Source organism: Anser anser (genome assembly GCF_964211835.1).
Source record: "Anser anser genome assembly, chromosome: 2".
Classification (NCBI taxonomy): Eukaryota; Metazoa; Chordata; class Aves; order Anseriformes; family Anatidae; genus Anser; species Anser anser.
Window position 1 is genome coordinate 52,198,635 of NC_139721.1, and position 19,829 is coordinate 52,218,463.

Sequence of the window (19,829 nt, forward strand, 5' to 3'; positions counted from 1 at the left end):
AGCAAACAAACAAAAGAATGTAAAAGCAATAATAAATATTTACTAAACAATTAATTTCACAGATAAAGCATTTTCTTACTGGCTAGCAGCAAAATCATACTGCTATTACTTACTGATGTGGAATATTTTTCTTTTTTTTTGCTGTTGTTTCTTTTCATATCAATAGAAGAAGATAGAGTTGCAAACCTGAGGACAAGCTGACATTCCTCCAATGATCAGAGAGAATTTCAAATCTACTGGGACTCAGTTTTAACAGAGAATAACACTGAAAAGAAGCACATTTAATGTTCACATTTTGATCTGTGAGTCCAGGTTTTCAGCTTCCTTATCTGCCCAGATTAGAACTGCCTCTATTCTTAATTGTAGTCACACTTGAAAGTACACAACTACAATTGAGACTACCAAAATTTCTAACATAGATCACCACACTGCAAATGACATTGCTGGATGAAAAGATGCAAGTTACTACCACACATCATATACCTTCACTAGAAGAGAAAATACTTGTTTCTGACATTTACACATTAAATATAAAGGCAGTTGAAGAAAAGTCAATCAATAATTAAATAATTTCTGAGTTTATATATTATCTTTGTCTATTCAATATATATATATATAATTTTCTACAGTGTTAGTATTACCCAAAATCCAAATAAATCCTGAATTAATGAAAAGTATATTGATTTTTTAATATTATCTTAAAAGTGAAGACTATGGTTAACCAATGTGCTTAACAACATTATGCTTAAAATTTGTTAAACCTGTGCTAATAGGACAGTAAAAGTGCTTTGGCTGGAATCAGACCCTAAGCAATTCCACTACAGTATTCTGTGGAGTAGAAAATGGTTTAGTTTAAATTATTTAAATTAAGAAATTTATACTTTTCATAATAATCCCTTGGAAATTAAACATGTCCACTATGCATTATACAATTTGCATTTAACTAATGCTTTTATGAACTACTAGAAAATGTGATTCATAAAATATGATTTTCAACTACCTTACAGACACCAATAACAAAGCATTCAGCCCGAACTTTGCAAAGTTCAGGACATCCATTTTATAGTAGTTAATACCCAAAAGACTATCTGCTGATGTGAATAGATAATAAACACTTTTGATGTTCATATTTCCTCTGGAGAGTAAAATGTCTAGTTATCAGAATAAATGCAAATTATTTTCCATCATCACGAATTACATAGAGGATCGAAGTTATAAGGAATAAAATTCATGTTCTTGTATGGCACAAATAGCACTATTTTTTTTTCTTATTTTAATAACACTATTGCGTTCCAGGAAACTACCCTCTTTTGCACCTAAACTTCCTCACCCCCCTCCCCACCCCCCGCACCCCATCTCCCAGCAGCAACACTGGATAGAGATGCTGAAAACTAGAACTAGCAAAGAGTCATAAGAATGAGCAACTCATCAACATCTGTGCTTGATACCAAAAGCTCACTCAGAAAATAAGCTAAGGGATAACTTTTTCACAGTCTGTGGTGCCACAGAACAATAGGAAATTAGTAATAGAAGCAATCAGCAGCCAAGATCAGGTACATTCATCTTTCAAATAATGGGAAGATGTTTTTAATAGTGGGGACAATTTATCAAGTATTGTCTGTAGTGCTCCTTTCAGATGTTAAAAATTGAAGATGTAAGGTTTTTAAAAAGACAGACATATCCAAACTCTTGACCTCAGCTTCTGTAAAGGATCCAGGTTAGCATTATCAGATTAATCAGCTTTTTTTATTTTAAACTGCCCAAATATTTTTAAACAATTCAGGTTTTAAGAATTTTATTGTTATATTACCTTAACAGAATGTTTAATAATACACAAAAATTGTAGATGGACTACAAATAGTTTTAACTCTGATTTAGTCATCTACATTTCTGAAACATATCTAATGCCTCAAAAAATATGTAAAACAACTGCATATGATTAAGTAAACATCAGAGGCATAAAGACAAAACAAAGGGTTATCAAGAAACCGGGGCAATCAAGAAGCTATCAAGAAGCCGGGGCAACCCTGGCTATACGTACAGATCGGGCGATGAGACACTGGAGAGCAGCTGTGCAGAGAGGGATCTGGGGGTTGTGGTTGACAGCAAGTTGAATATGAGCCAGCAGTGTGCCCTGGCAGCCAGGAGGGCCAACCGTATCCTGGGGTGCATCAAGCATGGCATTGCTAGTTGGTCGAGGGAAGTGATTGTCCCGCTCTACTCTGCGCTGGTGCGGCCTCACCTCGAGTACTGTGTGCAGTTCTGGGCGGCACAGCACAAAAAGGACATTAAACTGTTGGAGAGTGTCCAGAGGAGGGCAACGAAGATGGTGAAGGGCCTAGAGGGTAAGATGTATGAGGAGTGGCTGAGGTCACTGGGCCTGTTCTGCCTGGAGAAGAGGAGGCTGAGGGGGGACCTCATTGCAGTCTACAACTTCCTCACGAGAGGGAGCGGAGGGGCAGGGGACCTATTCTCTGTTATCACCAGAGACAGGACCCGTGGGAACGGTGTGAAGCTGAGGCAGGGGAAGTTTAGGCTGGACATCAGGAAGAGGTTCTTCACTGAGAGGGTGGTCGCACACTGGAACAGGCTCCCCAGTGAAGTAGTCACTGCACCAAGGCTGTCTGAATTTAAGAAGAGATTGGACTGTGCACTTAGTCACATGGTCTAAACTTTTGGGCAGACCTGTGCGGTGCCAGGAGTTGGACTTGATGATCCTTATGGGTCCCTTCCAACTTGGGATATTCTATGATTCTATGAAAATTTACGTACTTATTGAACTGAGAATAGAACTGCTTAGAATGTTTCAATAACTTGTTATTTTCTGATCAAAAAAAGATCAACTAGTCTGTAATTCTTTTTCATGTGACGTATTTTGAGGGGGAATTGTGAAGTTTGATGCTTTCTGAAGAGAGGCAAATCTGATTTCCTTTCAGCCTACCTGCCTACAAGAGTGATGATTGCTGCAAACAATACCAAATTCTAGTCTGCATCCCAGCCTTGAAATTTTCTGTACCCCAGTGTTTTCAGTAAGGTTTCTACTCTTCTTCCAGAAATCTTCAAGTGTGTTTCAGACAAGTTGGCATTCTAGTCCCACAATGCACTTGAGGTTCAAATTTATATTGCTGCTTGTAAACAGAGCTTATACAATTAAAGCAGTTCTGATGACATTCAGTTGTTAAATGAGGTAAAGCTTCCACAGGATGTCAGTCTCAGAAGAGAGATTGTTTGCAATAATGAATAAAAAGGGAGAAAAAGTCTACTCAGATGTTACTGAAAATAACACAGAGCTGTTAATCTCCTTTCACTTATTATTAGTTCAATATATTCCTTTCTGTTCCAATGCTCACATACCTGGATACATTATGTTTCATTAATATATGTGATTGAGGAAACCAGGGCGACTTTAATTATGAATTATGCTAAAGACACTGAATACAAAACCAGGAATTGTGTTAAACAAGCCTTGGAAAGTTTATTAAGTGTCTTTAACAGATACAGTCCCACACCATTAGATTTTAATTAATTTAATTTACAAACTATACGTTATTACCTGTATGTATGCACTGTTTAAGTGTGACTCAGATGAGAGCCTTACTTATTCTGCTGTGATGTGTCTGTAGCTACAACAGTGTGCCTTACGTTTATTGTAATTAATTTGTAAATATTAGATTCATACATGAATCAAATACTCAACAGTCTATGCATCTATAAAAATGCAGTTTCTGTAGAATCATAGAATGGTTTGGGCTGGAAGGGACCTTAAAGACTATCTAGTTCCAACCCCCCTGCCATTGCAGGGACACCTCCCACCAGACCAGGTTGCTAAAGCCCCATCCAACCTGGCCTTGAACACATGCAGGGATGTTAGAAGTTGTGGATGACTGTGGGAGGTGTCCCTACCCGTGGCAAGAAGGTTGGAACTACATGATATTTAAAGGTCCCTTCCAACACAAACCATTCTGTGATTCTATGGGGCATCCATAACTGAGAGATCTGTTCCAGTGCCTCACCACCCTCACAGTAAAGGATTTCTTCCTGATGCCTAAACTAAATCTACCCTCTTTTACTTTAAAACTAAGTATAAGTTTAACCATTTTAAGTTTAAAACTATTCCCCCTTGTCCTATCACTACACTCTCTTATACAGAGTCCATCTCCAGCCCCTGTAGGACCACCTTAAGGACTCGAAAACCTCTATAATGTCTCCCTGGAGCCTTCCCTTCTCTGGGCTAAAGGACCCCAGCTCTCTCAACCTGTTTTCACAGGAGAGGTGCTCCAGCCCTCTGATCCTCCTCATGGCCCTCCTGTGAACTTGCTCTAACAGGTCCATGTCCTTCTGATGTTGAGGGCCCCAGAGCTGAATGCAGTAATTGAGGTATGGTCTTACAAAGTAGACACAGTATCACCTCCTTCAACCTGCTAGATACACTTCTATGCAGCTCAGAATATGATTGGTTTTCTGGACTGCAAGCATACATTGCCAGCTCATGTTCAGTTTGTTGTCCACCATTTTAGAATATAAGGAAGGATTAATCTCTATGACTATTTAGTTCTTAACCATTGTGTTGAAACTGCCTAGAAAAGAGCTATTCCAACTGCAAAGGGGGTAGTTTATGAGACAGATAATATTCCATTAGCATGATAAAATCACTAAATAATCTAATTCAAGCTTTCTAAACATCATTAGCATATTGTAACTTTCAGTTTTATTAGTCTTATCTGACATCAACCCACTTATTGCATAATGGGCTAAAATCCGTTATGATTCTCCCTCGTATACTTCTTCCCATATATATTCCATTCTTCCATGATTCTTTTAGTGAAGAGGTATTTGCAGTAGTCTAAAAATGTTCTTTCAATATTAAAAATACTACTGACTATAATTTCAACACTCCAACAATTAAATTACTTTTTGCTTTTTCATCGTGCTATGCACTGATCACTGATTCACAGGTAGTATTAATTCCAAATGTCATCTTTTCATATACGGGAAGAACACATCTCAGAACGCTACTGTCTTTCAAGATATCACCACTCCTAAAGACAACATGATTTACCAGTTTTGCTGACTTACTTTTCTTCTAACTGTTTAGAACCATCAGAAACATTTAATGACTTGATTTAAAGTACTGAAATAGAAATATGCCAAAAGCATATTAAAAAGCTCTTTTTTTCCAAAGAATTAACACCTATCAGATTAATAGTTTTGAAGTGGAAGACCTCATGGCCATTTCAAATTGCAAATTTGCAGCTAAAAACTGTAAAAGTAATGTGTCTTGTTTCTAAATAAGCATGAAAGTGGTACATCACTTTCTGTTTGTGAGGTTTACCTACAGTGAAACTTCACTATGAAACCTCCACGTTCTTTTTATTTCAAAAGCTAATCCTGTACAAGAATTATCCCCTCTACATAGGAAACCATTGGCCATAATTCAGAGAGATGCAAAAGACTATTCTGAGAGTGATTTAACTAGAAAAGCACTAAATAAATAAATAAATAATAAAGCTTACAAGCTTTACTGTATCTTTTTCAAGCAAGAGGCCAAAAGCCATCAGCCTCATTCCCATGTGTGCCTTCTGAAAACACTGTTCTGTGGCTAACAAGATACAAAACACATCTTCAGTCTTTATCACTACAGAACAAACCATAATACAAAAATTGTATCAAAGATACTCTGATAAATCAGGATGCAAATATTAGCAACATAATTATTATGTTTTATTTTTATAAAAATATCAAATTTGTGACTAGGAATTCAAAAATACACATTTACAATACCATTCCAATAAGGAGAATACCTTCTTTAGGCATCATAGTTGCAGCTAAACTGTGTTGATCTATCCTTGGGAAAACAAAATAAAACAAAAAAGAAACCAAACCAAAACAAAAAAGAAAAAAGAAACCCAAATACCTACCACTTACTTCTTTTTATGTATAAATTTATTAAAAGGTAATGTGTTTCTAAATACCTGAGAAATGTTGGAAATTTTTCTACTGTAGAACATTTCAACAAATATCAAAACAGAGGAGAAGAAAATCAAGTAGCACATGAAAGTTATAGTAGGCAACACTGTCAATCAAGTGCACATATTCATGTTTTATATATATATATGTACACACAGACACATTCACATAAACAGAACCTTCAGCTAAAACTAATAGTTGTGTAAAACTAAACATTTTTTAAAAATTAGAAAAAAAATAAATGTATCACCCCAATTCACTAGATAAGATGAAAATGCTGATAAATACTTTATTTATTTATTAAACTGTTTATAAATGCCTGGATTTTCTTCAGCATTCATTCTGCAGAACCAATATAATGATGTGCAAGTTTATATATTTGATCAGTTCAAGATTCAAGCAGGATAACCTTCATTGGTGGTAGCTTAGATATAATAGAACAGAACTAAACAGAAATCTTACTTCAGAGTATAGGAGTTGAATATTCAAAAAGCAAAATGAAATACAGCTTACTGATCACTGATTTTACAGTATTTGCCTTATTTACTATGACTACCATAAACTGTATTAAAAAATAGTACTACTAAAATAAGGTTTTAGAAACTATAGAGGCATGCTTCTCAGTCTTGTTTAACTGTTACTACAGGTAAAAGACTTAAAATAGTCTGAAGAAATAATCAGTCTTACAAGACTGACAATAGTCTGAAAATTATGAAAGTGATTTTTGGACATGCCAACTGACCTGTGTGTTTCTGAATTTACAATTGAAAGTTGCAGGTATCCTTTAAGATTTTGATACAAATAGTGAAATCTTTCATGCTTATCTCTTACATGTCCTGGTCATGCTCCTCAGCAATTGTCTTTTTCCTAAGTTGTAGGGAAATTCAGTAAGGGACAATTTCACTACAGTATTATGAACACACTCAAAATTGCCCATATTTCTTCTTGAAGCAACACAAGCTCCAGCATCCTACCTAATCTTGCTGCACATTTCAGGTTTTTCTAGGAGAGAGATCAGAGTCCTCTTGTATAGGTAGAAGTGACCAAAATCCAGACATTCTGTGACGCCTTTCTACACAAGTATGCGACTGAATTTCATTAAATAACAAAGACCACAGTTCCTGCATTCCAGACCCTGCTCAAACTGTGCTCTTAAGAATTCATACACAATACATCCAGTGGTACTAAGGGATATGGTTTATTGACGGGACTCAGTAGGTCAAGTTGATGGTTGGACTTGATGATCTTGAAGGTCTTTTCCAACCTAGATTATTTTATGATTCTTTAAGTTTACTGTTGATTTTATACCTTTTCTATGATAACTATGTTTTATTATCAAATTTATTTTCTATTTTTTTATTTTAAAATATGTTTTTGTCTTTTTTTTTTTTAATCTAAAACTACTATAATACAGGGTCTGTATGTACTGTTTTAAATAATTTTGAAACAGCCTTTCTTTTTGTTCACAAATGAGTGAAATTGCTGTTTCATATTTACTTTTTATTACTAATCAACTATTTTATACTAGTGGCGAAAGCAAATAGTAATTCAGTATATTTTTGCGTAAAGCAACTCTCAACCCATGCAAATCTGTCGTCATTCAAAAGTAAGTGTATTTTTGCATAAGTATAGCTAGCAGTATATGCTGGGTTATCTGTAATACTTGCTGTGTGATTAAAAAAAATAAAGTATGGCTTTAATTAGAATGTAAGAAAAATTATGTCAATGTTTCATTAAATATATAAGGAAGTTTTTGCTTCACTGAGATGGGGAGAGAAGAGCAAAAATATCCTAGAATGACTTGAAATTTCTTTTTCCCTGGTTTTTCTAATTTTGAAGAAATTTTATATTTCTAGTTGTAAGTCAGACTGTTACATTTTCTTTCTCCTTTTTGTGTGCTTGCCTTTCTTCATTTATAAGGAAGTAGGATTTAATTATTTAAAAACTATTCCCTACTTTCCACAGCAAAAAAAAAGGAAGGCATAAAAGACAACAACAAAAACACACAAAAAACCTAAATCCTTCAACATTTTTCTTTTTTTTTTTTTCACCTGCAGTAAAGTTTCACAATTTTTTAATGCTGATTGTAACAAAATTTCAGAAAGCACTTTAATTTCCAATCTTTATTTTATTTTGTACTATAACAGGGTTAATATAATTAACTTGATGGCCACATTTTTTCCCTCCAGAAAAGCAAAGTGTCTGTCCTCATACCTTAAGGGGAAACAGTTCTGTCTTTGCCTAATTGGGCTTGACAGAGGGCTTGACAGAGAAGCTACTCACTTCATGTCTTGAAATCTTAAGATATCCTATTTCCTATTATCTTAAGATAATAGGAAAAATCTGGCAGGAAGGGAAATGGGTGGTCTCTAGTCCAAGCTCCTGCTCCAAGCAGGGTCAGCTGTGAGATCAGACTTGGTTGCTCAGTTTCTTGAACAGTTGCTCAGTTGGGTCTTGAACACTTCAGATAAGGGAGCTGGTTCAGCATCTTTGGACAATCCAATGCAGCACCAGGCTGTCCTCTGGATGAAAACCTTTCTCCTTACATCCAGTCTAAACCTCTTGTTTCATCTTGCGCCCATTATCTCGTGCTCCCACTGGGCACTGTTGTCTGGCTCTGTAACCTCCTTGAAAGTACCAGGAGCTGCTTTTGTGTGTCCTCAAAGCTACCCCTTCTCCAGACTGCACCAGCCCGTAACCCTCAACCTCAGTCAGGCAGGTGCTACAGCCATGGCTAATCTGGTACACCTCTGCTGAACGTCCTATGGTTTATTTATGTCTTTCCTGTACTGGGAAGTCCAAGACTGTGCATAATCGTCTAAATAGTCTAATAAGTGATTCATGAAGATGGATATACCCTTCTCTTGATATACTTGCTGTGTACCTCATAATGCAGCCCAGGATTGCTATATAACCTACTGTGCTGCCAGAGCACACTGCTGGCTCATGATTACCTCACTGTCCTCCAAAACCCCCAGGGCCTTTTCAGCAGAGCTACTCCTATGGCAGCCAGCCTCCAGTCTGTGTTGCTGCCAGGGACTCCTCCTTCCCAGGTGCAGGAGTTGGCTTCTGTCCTTTACTGAATTTTGCAAGACTCCTGTCAGTCCACTCCTCCCTCTTGCCTTTTGGACAGCAGCCCTGCACTTGGGTGCTTTGACAAGTTCCCTCAATCTGGTACCACAAGCAATCCTGATGAGTTTCTAACACCCTTGCATGGGCCCTTACCTACTTTTTGTTGAAGTCAAACAAAAGGTAATAAGCTATGTGCAAGGCAGGTATGCAGTTCTGGCCCTATCACTATTAGAATTGACACTTCCTAATCAGGAGCCAGCATTTCCCCATATTAGCTTGCATCCTAAGACCTCAAAAAGTGTTCCAGAAGGAAGAAAAAATAATCTGATCCTACTGGGCAAAAGCCAAGCACCAAGAGCAAACATGACTAGAGCAGTGCGCCAAGTCACCTGCATGTGCCTTACTACTCTGAAAAGGGCTCCCTTCACTGCTGAAGACCTGCTGGCTGCCTTTACCACCACCCACTATCAAGTCCCCATGTTTATCCCTAAATTGTCAAAGCCCAGATTACAGACCATGCCACTTCCAAGTAGCCAAGGCCCTGCTTGAACTCCTATGGTTCTGGAGCAGCTGAGGTCCTACTTACTGCCCCAGATGCCAAGGCTCTGCTCAGGGTACCCAAAATGGACAAAGTCCCACTAGTTGCCACTCCACCCCGGTCAGGTTGTCTCCCTAGTGGATTCTCCCCCAGTTGGAGATGACATGCCCAGGTGAACACCTGCTGAATGTCATTGGTTCACTAAGGACAAGGTCTCCACATAAGTCTGAGTCCAAGGGACACTTTTTCCTCATTGCGTTAGGCAATATATCCAACAATTATGTGTATTCACCTGACTTCTTCCTCTGCTAGCATGTTTGCTCTGGAAGCTGCTTGAGCTGCTTCAAGACAAATTTTCATGGGCCTGCCCTTGAAAGCTTCTCTTTGATAACACCATAGTACTGTCATATTCCTACAAGGGACTATAGTAACCAAACAAGACAAAACCGCGGTGACTTTCCTTATCCTTTTTAGTTCTTTAAGTGATTCCCATGTTGGTGCAGCTGTTCGCGGAAAATATGATAAAAACATAGTTATATGTGATGGAGTTCATCTTCAGATTGACACATCCAAAGTTTGCTGTCTACAAGCAAGAAAAATGCTTATGTTTGCCATTACCTAGGCACCTAAAGCCCACTTCAGTTGTCCTCTGAAATGCCCTGGATCTATTCAGGCCACCAGCTATCACTTTAGGAAGCTGTAGGTCCTACAGTCCTACAGACCCTCTGCTACATTCATCAGTTCCAAGTGCATGGCTCACATATCCTGAAGCATTTTATATGGTACTAGCTGCATACACAGGTGTCATTGATTTTAACCTAGAGGAGCCTGTCATTTGAATCATTCTTTTGGTTTAATTATGACAGAAAGATATATTCAATTGATTGCATATTAAAATTTAGACACCTAGCACACATTTAGACATCTATATCTGCTTGCACTAAAGTGCAAACTGAAAACCAGCCACAGCTTAAGATCATTGTAGATGACAGCAGGTAATTACAGCTCATGAAATGAGATGTTCATGAATTAATCACTTGACTTTAAAAGCCAAATGATTAATTTGACCAAAATCACAAAATTATTTGAATACACTATTTTATGATTTCATGCAAACTACCTCTGGATAAAAGTATTCTGAAGGCTTCCAGCTGAATTCAAAGATCCCTTCATACATTATCCTACACGTTTCTTTGTGAAAAAAATGTTATTAACTTAGTAATATAGGACAAATTATCTTTCAGATAAATTCTGGAGTATTATGGATCTACAGAAAATGTTATTACTGTAGAACAAACACATCTTCTTGTTATGACACCTGCTTTTTGTCCCAAAGTACCTGCACAAATCAATACTGATTGCGTATCCTATACAATTATCAATGCTGTGGGATCCCTTTATTTGATCAAATCTTCATTTCATAAACAAATGAAGACATTTTCCATTCTGATATTTTTGCAAAATGCATGTTTGTGGCAAACTGTCACTTTTATTCAGATTTAGAGCCTAGAAAATAGTGATGGTTCCTTGGAAATGCTTAAAATAGATAAGATGGATTGACTGATTGCATATTCCTTTGAATTATTGTGAAAGCACCAGAACTATCTAAATCATGCCATGAAAAAGTGTAGTTAGAAGTTATATAACTTCAAGTTGCTATAAATTGCTTCTTGTTGAAAGCTATATAAAACATTTTCAAATCTGTCATGTTCCACTCTTCTGCTTTAAAAAAATCTAAGTGAAAATGTCCAAGAAAAATATGAATCAGGCTTATGTTATTAAACTAGAGCAAAATCTACACCACCATAAAGACTGGACACACTCTCACAGCTAAATGTAAAACCTTGTTCCTTTTTTATGCGTTTATGGCAATAAAGAACATTAATTAGGTTAGCTAAACCAACAAAGCTAATTCAGCAACAAAACTTGCTCAGACAGACTTTCGTCATGCACAGTATTATTACTTTAAGTTCATTTGTTGAATACAGATTATATTTACTTTTTTTTTTTTTTTAATTTGTTGCTGATATTTCCATGTGCCTTCAGAACAAGTTACCAGAAAAAACAGCCAGGAAAATACATTTTCTATTTCTCCTCCTTCTGTGGCATGCTTTATGTCTGCACTGCCACAGCTTCCCAGAGAATATACTCAACAATGTCTGGTCTGACCTTGGATCTTTGCAAAAGAACATTCTCAAAATTTGGACTACTTTGTCCTACAATGAAGCAGTAGGAATGGAGCACAAAGAGTATGACAGCATGAAGGAGACAGAAATTGCATTATTTGTAGCGTTGAAAACTGAAGAATTTAGCACAGTAGATGGCAGAAGATAACAGAGGGTAAAGCTGTGGCGAAACACCTGAAGTTAGCTTTTGCTAGTCCTGATATTAACCATTCTAGCCTATAGGAACTGTAAAACCATAAGAGTGAGATTATTGTCAGGTCTTTTTCTACCCTGAAATATGTATTTAAAATTTCTAAAGAAAGGAACCCCTTTTCCTATTTTTTTTTTTAGCTGTTTAATAAAAATATATGTAAAATAGGTAAAAAAAAAAAAATGTTTGTGTCCTTTCTAAATATATAGATAGATGTATAAATGTGTGTGTGAGTACACACAGACACCTTTTACAACTGCTATTCTGAATTCTTTATTGGCAATGAAATTTTAGAAGCTGGACTCAGCCCTTAAAAGACTTCTGAAAGTTTCACTGTGACCAGACAGTGAAACTGCTACAAAATAGGGCTTTTAAAAAGAACAGCCAGAGAAAACATTCATTTTCAGGACAGAATGCCCCTCTGTGAAATAAACCTTCTTGCTCACTAACACAGGTGCCTTTCTCATAAAAATGCATGGATTGGCAAAGCAAAATAACAAAGGGGTCATGGAAGAATTGCATTTGATAGGTTGAAAATGCGTATCACCCAGCACTGAGTACCACTCTATGATTATATCCTATTTTGTGCTCTGAAAGACAACAGCCTCCTACAGCAACAAAGACAATTATAAGACAGCTACCATTTATCCCAGAAAAGCTCTTTGCTACTTAGAAAAATACTAGAAGGGAAAAACAGCCCCTTGTTAGTTGAAATTAGCTGAAATTAGCTCCCCTGATTATCTGCTCTTAAAATTGGGAAATAAGAGTTTTTTTTTTTTTTTTTTTTTTAAGCATGATTTATTTTTAGACTGGCAAAGAGGCAATGGTAAACAGAACTGAAGCTCTGTGGGCACCTTCTGAGGTTAAATTACCTTTCACGCCACTTGCACAGAAGACTGTTTTCAAGCAGCTTGAGCAGATGGTCAGGACACCATTGTCCATTTACTTGTATCCACAAAGATAAATGATGACTCTTTGAAATCCTGAACAATACGATTCTTGTGATGTTTCAGGAACTTTGGCTGTCAATTGGAAAAATATATATATGTACACAAATAAATATAAATTTAGCCAAAGAAAAGAAAGGTCTGATTGATGAAATTTCATTTTAAACTACTAAAACTAAAACTCCCCTCTTCAATAAATATATATCTAATACTTACTCTGTAATTATTTCTCTAAAAGGAACTAATGCATTCCAGAATACTCAGCAAAGTAGGCAAAAACAAATCATCCACAGTAATTCTCAATGAAATAGGAATCTGCCATCTCTGAGTAACTGCTTCTACTACGTACAGTATTTGCAGGAGCATGCTGCCAAACAACAAGTTCTGCTTACTGGGCCACAGAAATGGTCACAGATTTCCAGGACCATGCAAAAGCAGACAACTGCCAGAGCATGTGGATCCACCCACCCAGCCAAGGATGGAAGAGAATGTCATGAAAGAAGCAGAATATGAGGGATGTAATTTTTAGTTGTTTTAAGAACTTCCCAGATTTCTTCAAGAAAGAAGCAGTCAAACATCTCCAATACAAGCCTTTTGCCAATAAGCAACTTGATGTAAAGGCACTTATATTAAAGCAAAGTACTACTACTAAAGAATGAATATAAAAAATTAGGACATGAACATCCGTGAAGAAAACCCTGAAGTTTTATGAACAATCTTTGGGATTTAAGAGCAAAGTATGCAGATATTACTCTTTGGACTAGCAATTAATACTTGCATAACCTGTCACTCTAAAAAGCTTCTGAAAGGAAAGGGAAAAGCCAGCAGGTACTGCAAAGCATTTAATTAATTAAAGTTGCATATAAAGATGAATTTTTGTTTCTGTAATAACTGCTTGTTTAAAGAGTGACACAACAAATAAAATTCATATCCTCTATCTAATAAAACACACTCCACAGCAACAATGGATAAACAGTGAATACATTTCCTTCTCTCTCATTTCAATGATTGATGACTTTTATTTTTTTTTGCTGGGCTGTTGGCATATTCAACATGCCTTAGAACAAATGTACACTATAGACATTTAAGATTCTTGTCAGATTTTTCAGAATTGTTAACACTCATTGGAGTAATGGAGGAAAGGAAAAGACAGGAAATAAGTGTGAATTAAGGTAATTTTGAATGCAAATTTAACAAAAACATAATTTTTAAGAGATTAGGAAAACAGAACAATTCATGTCCATACGGGAATATGAGAGAAAGCACAGATAGGAAGATTTTCCTAATTCTCATGGTTGCCTCAGAAAAGAGGGGAACCCAAAAGTTTGATTGTTATAAATATCAGTTTAATATAAAAAAAAAAAAAAAAAAAAAAAAAAGCAAGACCTTTCTGTTTCAATTCCCCTTTATTCACAAAAAAAGGAATGGAGGGCCACTGTCCCTGTCCCTCAGGTCTTAGTCTCTACTAAACACACTAAACATCCTCAGCCATGTCTGCTTACTTGAAAATATTTTATATTGAAAGTAATGAATATGCTCATAAACATGTTTAACGTAAACCGAATGTCTTAGAGAGAAAGTAGAACAACATGATCATCCATTTCTCAGCAAACCAACACTATGCCTTCCAATGGCAGTGGATTTCACTTAGAAACATCTGCAGTATTACAATCGGAACACTATTTTCTTCTTTGTGAATAAACTGGTAAATTTTAAAAAATGAATAATATCTTTATAAAAAAAAAAAGATAAGTGATAACATGGGTTCAAATGAACATGATAGAAGTGTCCCTAACTTCAAAAATAAAATATCTTCACTGAAAACACTGGAGCATACATTTTGGTTGCCCAGTAAAAGCAAAAGGCAGTTGAATAATACTGAGGCAGATGCATTCTGATCAGATATCCTGTTTCAGTGTCACCAGTTATAAAGTATCTGACATTTTTACAGGAAATACAGAAAAACATAATTATTTGCAAATGCACTTTTTTGAAATGTGTGCTAAATAACTTCCTTACTGAATGACCCGGAGCACCCATAAACGTTTTAGCTCTCTGCCTACCTTCCTCCAGACTTCAAAGTTCTCAAAAGCATAACAACAAAATGAATTTGAAACTGCTTTGAATAAAACTTCAAAAATCAAATGAAATTTCACTTTATTTTGTTTCTCTTAACATTAGCAAGAAACACCATGAAAAGTAGACTGGGAAGAGCAATACACACACATACATGCAAGTATAGATGGACAAAATAATTTTCAAGGAAGTGAGGCTGAAAACCCTGGCACTTAAAAATTTTTAGTTAAAACAACTGGATATTCCTCTTTGGTAAAACAACAATCAATGTGATTTCCCTCCACACAAATTATTTTTAAGATCATCCTGTAAACTGGGCTACAATTAGCGTGCAGTAATGAGTTGTCAGCTAACTCACCATTTAAAGGTGCTGCAAACACTGATGTAAACTACGGCAGTTTTTCCCTTATACAACTGGGCATCAATGTGTTTTCTGATGATTAAAGACAGTTTCCTTTCTGCAGGTTTAGAGGCATAAAAGGCCCCAGTGGGACGGTTGGGAAGGTATTCCCATCTCTCCATTATGCAGTAGGTTAATTCAATCAATCATTATTTATGAAGTGGGAATATACTGAACACTCTCAGGAAGGAGACTCACTAAAAATAAGGAGATGAAGAACAAATTCAGTTTTAACAGTGCAGTTGTACAGCAGTTGATTCCAGAAGGAATTCCCCAGTAGTTCTTCCAGACTGCATCTAGTTGGTGAGCCCCCATAAATGGAGCAGAAGTGAAATTGCTGAAATCTTATACATGGATATCTCCCAAACAGCAAGAATTATTCCATAGCCAGAGAAGGGGGGGCTACACAAAATGGTAAAGCTGTCCTCGGTCTCAGTACTGTGAATGCCAAAGCTGGAATACATTTTAAATAGACAGCTATTCTGAATGAGGCAATTTAGAGATAAAAGAGTTTTGTAATAAAATTTTGATCAGGAAGTCAGATAAGTGAAAATTTGGTGTTGAAATCAGTAAAACTTGTCTTTTAAATCTGTTCTTGTGGAAGATGTATTATGAAGTTTGCAGTTAAGACATTTTTACAGAATCAACCTCAGTTTAACATAGATGTGCATTGGGAAGAAAAGACCACTTGAAATTGCATATTCTGGATCTGTAGTTATTTCTAATTTCCTGAGTTTTTGTTTCACCAAATGTAGTACTATAAAGGTCACTCTCCTCCGCAACACCAGAGGAAGAACAGATATCCATATTAAAAGAAAAAATCATAAGTTAGGCAGCCATAAGTCATGGTAACACAGTCTGATCACACTGCATTCCATTAAGACAAAACAGTAGCCTCCCTCTGAGCAACCAATGCCTTGGCTGTAAAAAACATATCAGCTCCTGACTTGCTGATCCTGGTAGACCAAGAATTTACAGGCACATGATAATACAGTGGCAAACAAAGTGGGAGCTTTCAAGTCTGATAGGTAATACTCAGGAGAGAAATATTTGTGTCTCTAAGTAAAAATTAATACCACAATACATTTGGAGCATTTTTTGCCTTGAACACGCATGTGTTTCAGATACTTGGTGGAAATCATGTCCTTTTATGCAAAGGTGTAATTTGAATAACTAAGTTCCAACATCTGAAGAAGCAGAGAAGAAAGAGGAAACTAATGTAAAATCCAACTCTATACAAATTCTGAGCAAGTCCTTAAAGACTAATGAATGATATTTTGTGATGTCGTGTAAGAAAATATAAAATCCCTGATTACTTATTATTTCCTTTGAGCACACACTTGTGCAGAACAGGTGCAAAAAGCACTACCAAATTAAGATGAATACATTTCACAACAATTTTTATTGGTATAAAGAGACATCTAAGATATTAGGAAATTGTGAAACCTCATGCCTTTCAAGAACTACCAGAAATGTGTCACAATCTGCAGTGTTATAGGCTGTGTTAAATACTAATGAGTTTCAGGGTGTCTTTTCTAAGCACTCATCTCTAAAATTGTGTGCTGCATTTCCGAGACATCTGTGCTTCCAAGAATTAGTTTCAGAATTTCTGTTATTTCTGCTTGTCCCCATTCTATTCCAATTCTTATCAGAATAAAGACCTGTTTTTCAGTAAACATACCATCACCCTTCCATTCTGGGAAGTGAAGACTTTAGTAAACTTATGGACCGACTGATAACAGGGTTCCACTAAACACAATCTTTATCTGGCTTAGTTAATATTCTGCACCTCTGAAAACCTCCATGGAGGTAAATGATGACTACCTAGACTCCCAAAATCTTCAGTGGAGGTACTGTGCTGTAGGTCACCAAAGCCTTAGCACTCACACATTACTTCATTTGCAGTCAGGAGGTAGCATCAAATTATAACTTATTTGGGAAAAGGCAAAGCAACTCCCTTCTACATGAAACGTTTATGGAACTAACAATCCCTACCTTTCTTCATGATGGTGGCTAAATCTTGGAATGAGCTACCCAGATAAATCACAGAACCTCCACATTTGGAGATATTCAAAACTCAATGGGATGTCTTGAGCTATCTAATCTAGCTGTGAAGTTGGCCTTGAGGTCCAGAAATCCTTTTCAACATAAACTATCATTTGAATCTACGTAAAATTACTTTGTCTTCAACTAAATCACAACAATCTCCAGAAGAAAAGGTATGAATTTTATCTGCTCAGCTTCAGACACTTTCCAAAAAGAAATGAAGCTGAGCCAGGGAGTTCCAAATCATCTGAATTGCTTTACAGTAGCCATAAGATAACAGCAACTTGGTTTTATGTTTCAAAAAGACAATAGCTGTTTCAGTGCTATAAAATCCTTAATTCCCAGCTCACCCATGCTTCAGTAGTCATTCTGAAGGAGTGTTAGCAGCCACAAGTAACCAGTATAGTTACCTGACACATCTGGGTTTTCCTTTGAGGTCTTCCTTCTCACTAGTGATGAGGCTGACTTTGTTAAATCCCGTAAGGGAAGCCAAGAAGCAGCCTGAAGTGGTACTAAAGTGGAAAACAGAGCAAATTAAACTAGTTGCCTTCCTACTTCACAGCCAACTGCAATTACCTTACTGGAGAGATATCATCCAAAGAAAACACTGAACCACACAAACAGGAACCATTTCATTAGCATCCGCAGAGTGAGCCTTTCCCCAGGTGTAATTTGAGGAGCCCTTAAAATATGCAATTCTATCTACAACTTTCAGCCCTCAATGGCTTCCTACTGTAATTCTAGTTTCCCTCTACATGAAATCCTGCAGTTAAATCTACTTTCAGAATGACTGCCCTGATTAATAACTCTGTAATGTCTGTACTCTCTGTTGGATAAAGCATTTCTTTGTTCAAAAGTAATCCTTTTCCACTGAACGCTTGCAATTTCAGTGCTGAGGGAATGAATCACCACCAGTTGGTGCTGCCATTCACACTGCTTGGATGTATAGTCATGTGAAGTCACTCTGAGCCGTAATTTCTTATCCTCTTCAGTCAGCTGTGGATTATGACACTGGAAGGTCTATATAGATGCAGGTAACTTGCAGGCCATCCAACATGTCTGTCAAAAAGACCAGAGTAATTTTGGAGATATCAGATGAATTCTGAATGCCTCCAATTCTGAATTTTGAATGGTAACTCAGGAAAGACTAATAATTGCTGGAAAAATAAATAAATAAATAAACAAACAAAACCAAACAAAACATAGCAAGCAAAAAGGCAGAACATGGAAATCCAGGATCCAATTCCTGCAAGGAAATGGAAGGGAGAGCATGCTTTGTCTTATGTTAAGTTCTGCTATAGCTTGCTGGAAAACAAATCCACCTGGCAGAAGTGGTCAGTATTTTGATTTTCACTCCACATACTGGAATGAAAAACAAAATAAAGCTCCCTTGAATTTTCATACAACAATGACAGAGGTACTCCTTACAGTGGATGGCAAAATGGTCAGTGTCCTGACTTGAGACATATATCACAAAGCATCACTTAGTTCTCAGCAGAGATCTGTGCATGTGTCAGTGATACTTCCAGCTATCAACCCTACTAACGTGCAATTAACTATTGGTGTCTTTGGTTTTTGAAAGGTCATTTCATTTGGATGTACAAGAGGAAGAACTTGGAAAAACGTTTCCACAGAATAGGAAATTATTTTCCTGTCTGCTTCTATTAGAAAAAAAAAAAAAACACAAAAAACAAACAAAAAAAACAAAAAACTTTCAATAAGAGTATAAAAAATATAAAGCAAGTTAATTAAACACACTTTACAATGATCCTATGCAACAACATATTAATAAATTTACATTGATGACTGAAGGGCAGAACTGTATAAAAAAATCCACTGAGGAAGAAAGACTAAAACAGGTATTATCTCATCAGCTTCAGTGGGGCCCATTTCACCTGAATTTAAATGACTTGAGTAAGATTATGCAGTGAGTCAGCACAGGGCCCAGAATAGAACTAGGGAATTGTGGCTCATTGTCTCTGTCTTTAACCATTAATTCACACTCCCACACTGAGAAAATGGATGTTACTGTCTTATTAAGCCCCACAACATACTTAAATCATACCAGTATACTGAACCATATTTGAGAAAACAACCAACCAACCAACAACCCCCTCAACAAACTAAGATGTAAGCCCAACATTCATAGTGACCCAAGTTTTGGGCTGGATATGGGTAAAAAAGAGGCAATAGTTGTATAAACTGACAGACCTACAAGCTTTACCTTTCAGTCTCCTAGCTTTGATTGCTTTGAGTTCTCTTAACTAAAACATGTCACTCTCACTTTTAAAGCACAACAAAAAGATTGCAGAGGTCTTTAACCACAAAAAAAAAAAAAAAAGCTCTTTAGGGAATAAATCATATAAATATTTATTGCGGTAAAGTTTATTATATTTTAAATAAGTGT

At 36.5% G+C, this 19,829-nt stretch overlaps 2 protein-coding genes across 5 annotated transcripts in view; both read right to left on the reverse strand.

Moving 5' to 3' along the window:
- DLGAP1 (DLG associated protein 1) overlaps positions 1–19,829 on the reverse strand; it is a 416,642-nt gene that overhangs the window by 319,719 nt on the left and 77,094 nt on the right. The gene's annotated exons all lie outside the window — the stretch shown is intronic.
- Positions 7,997–19,829, reverse strand: part of LOC310894171 (uncharacterized protein) — an 88,147-nt gene continuing 76,314 nt past the window's right edge. The window contains exon 3 of the mRNA XM_083823978.1: positions 7,997–17,934. The gene's annotated coding sequence lies outside the window, so the exon portion shown is untranslated. The remainder of the gene's footprint in view (positions 17,935–19,829) is intronic.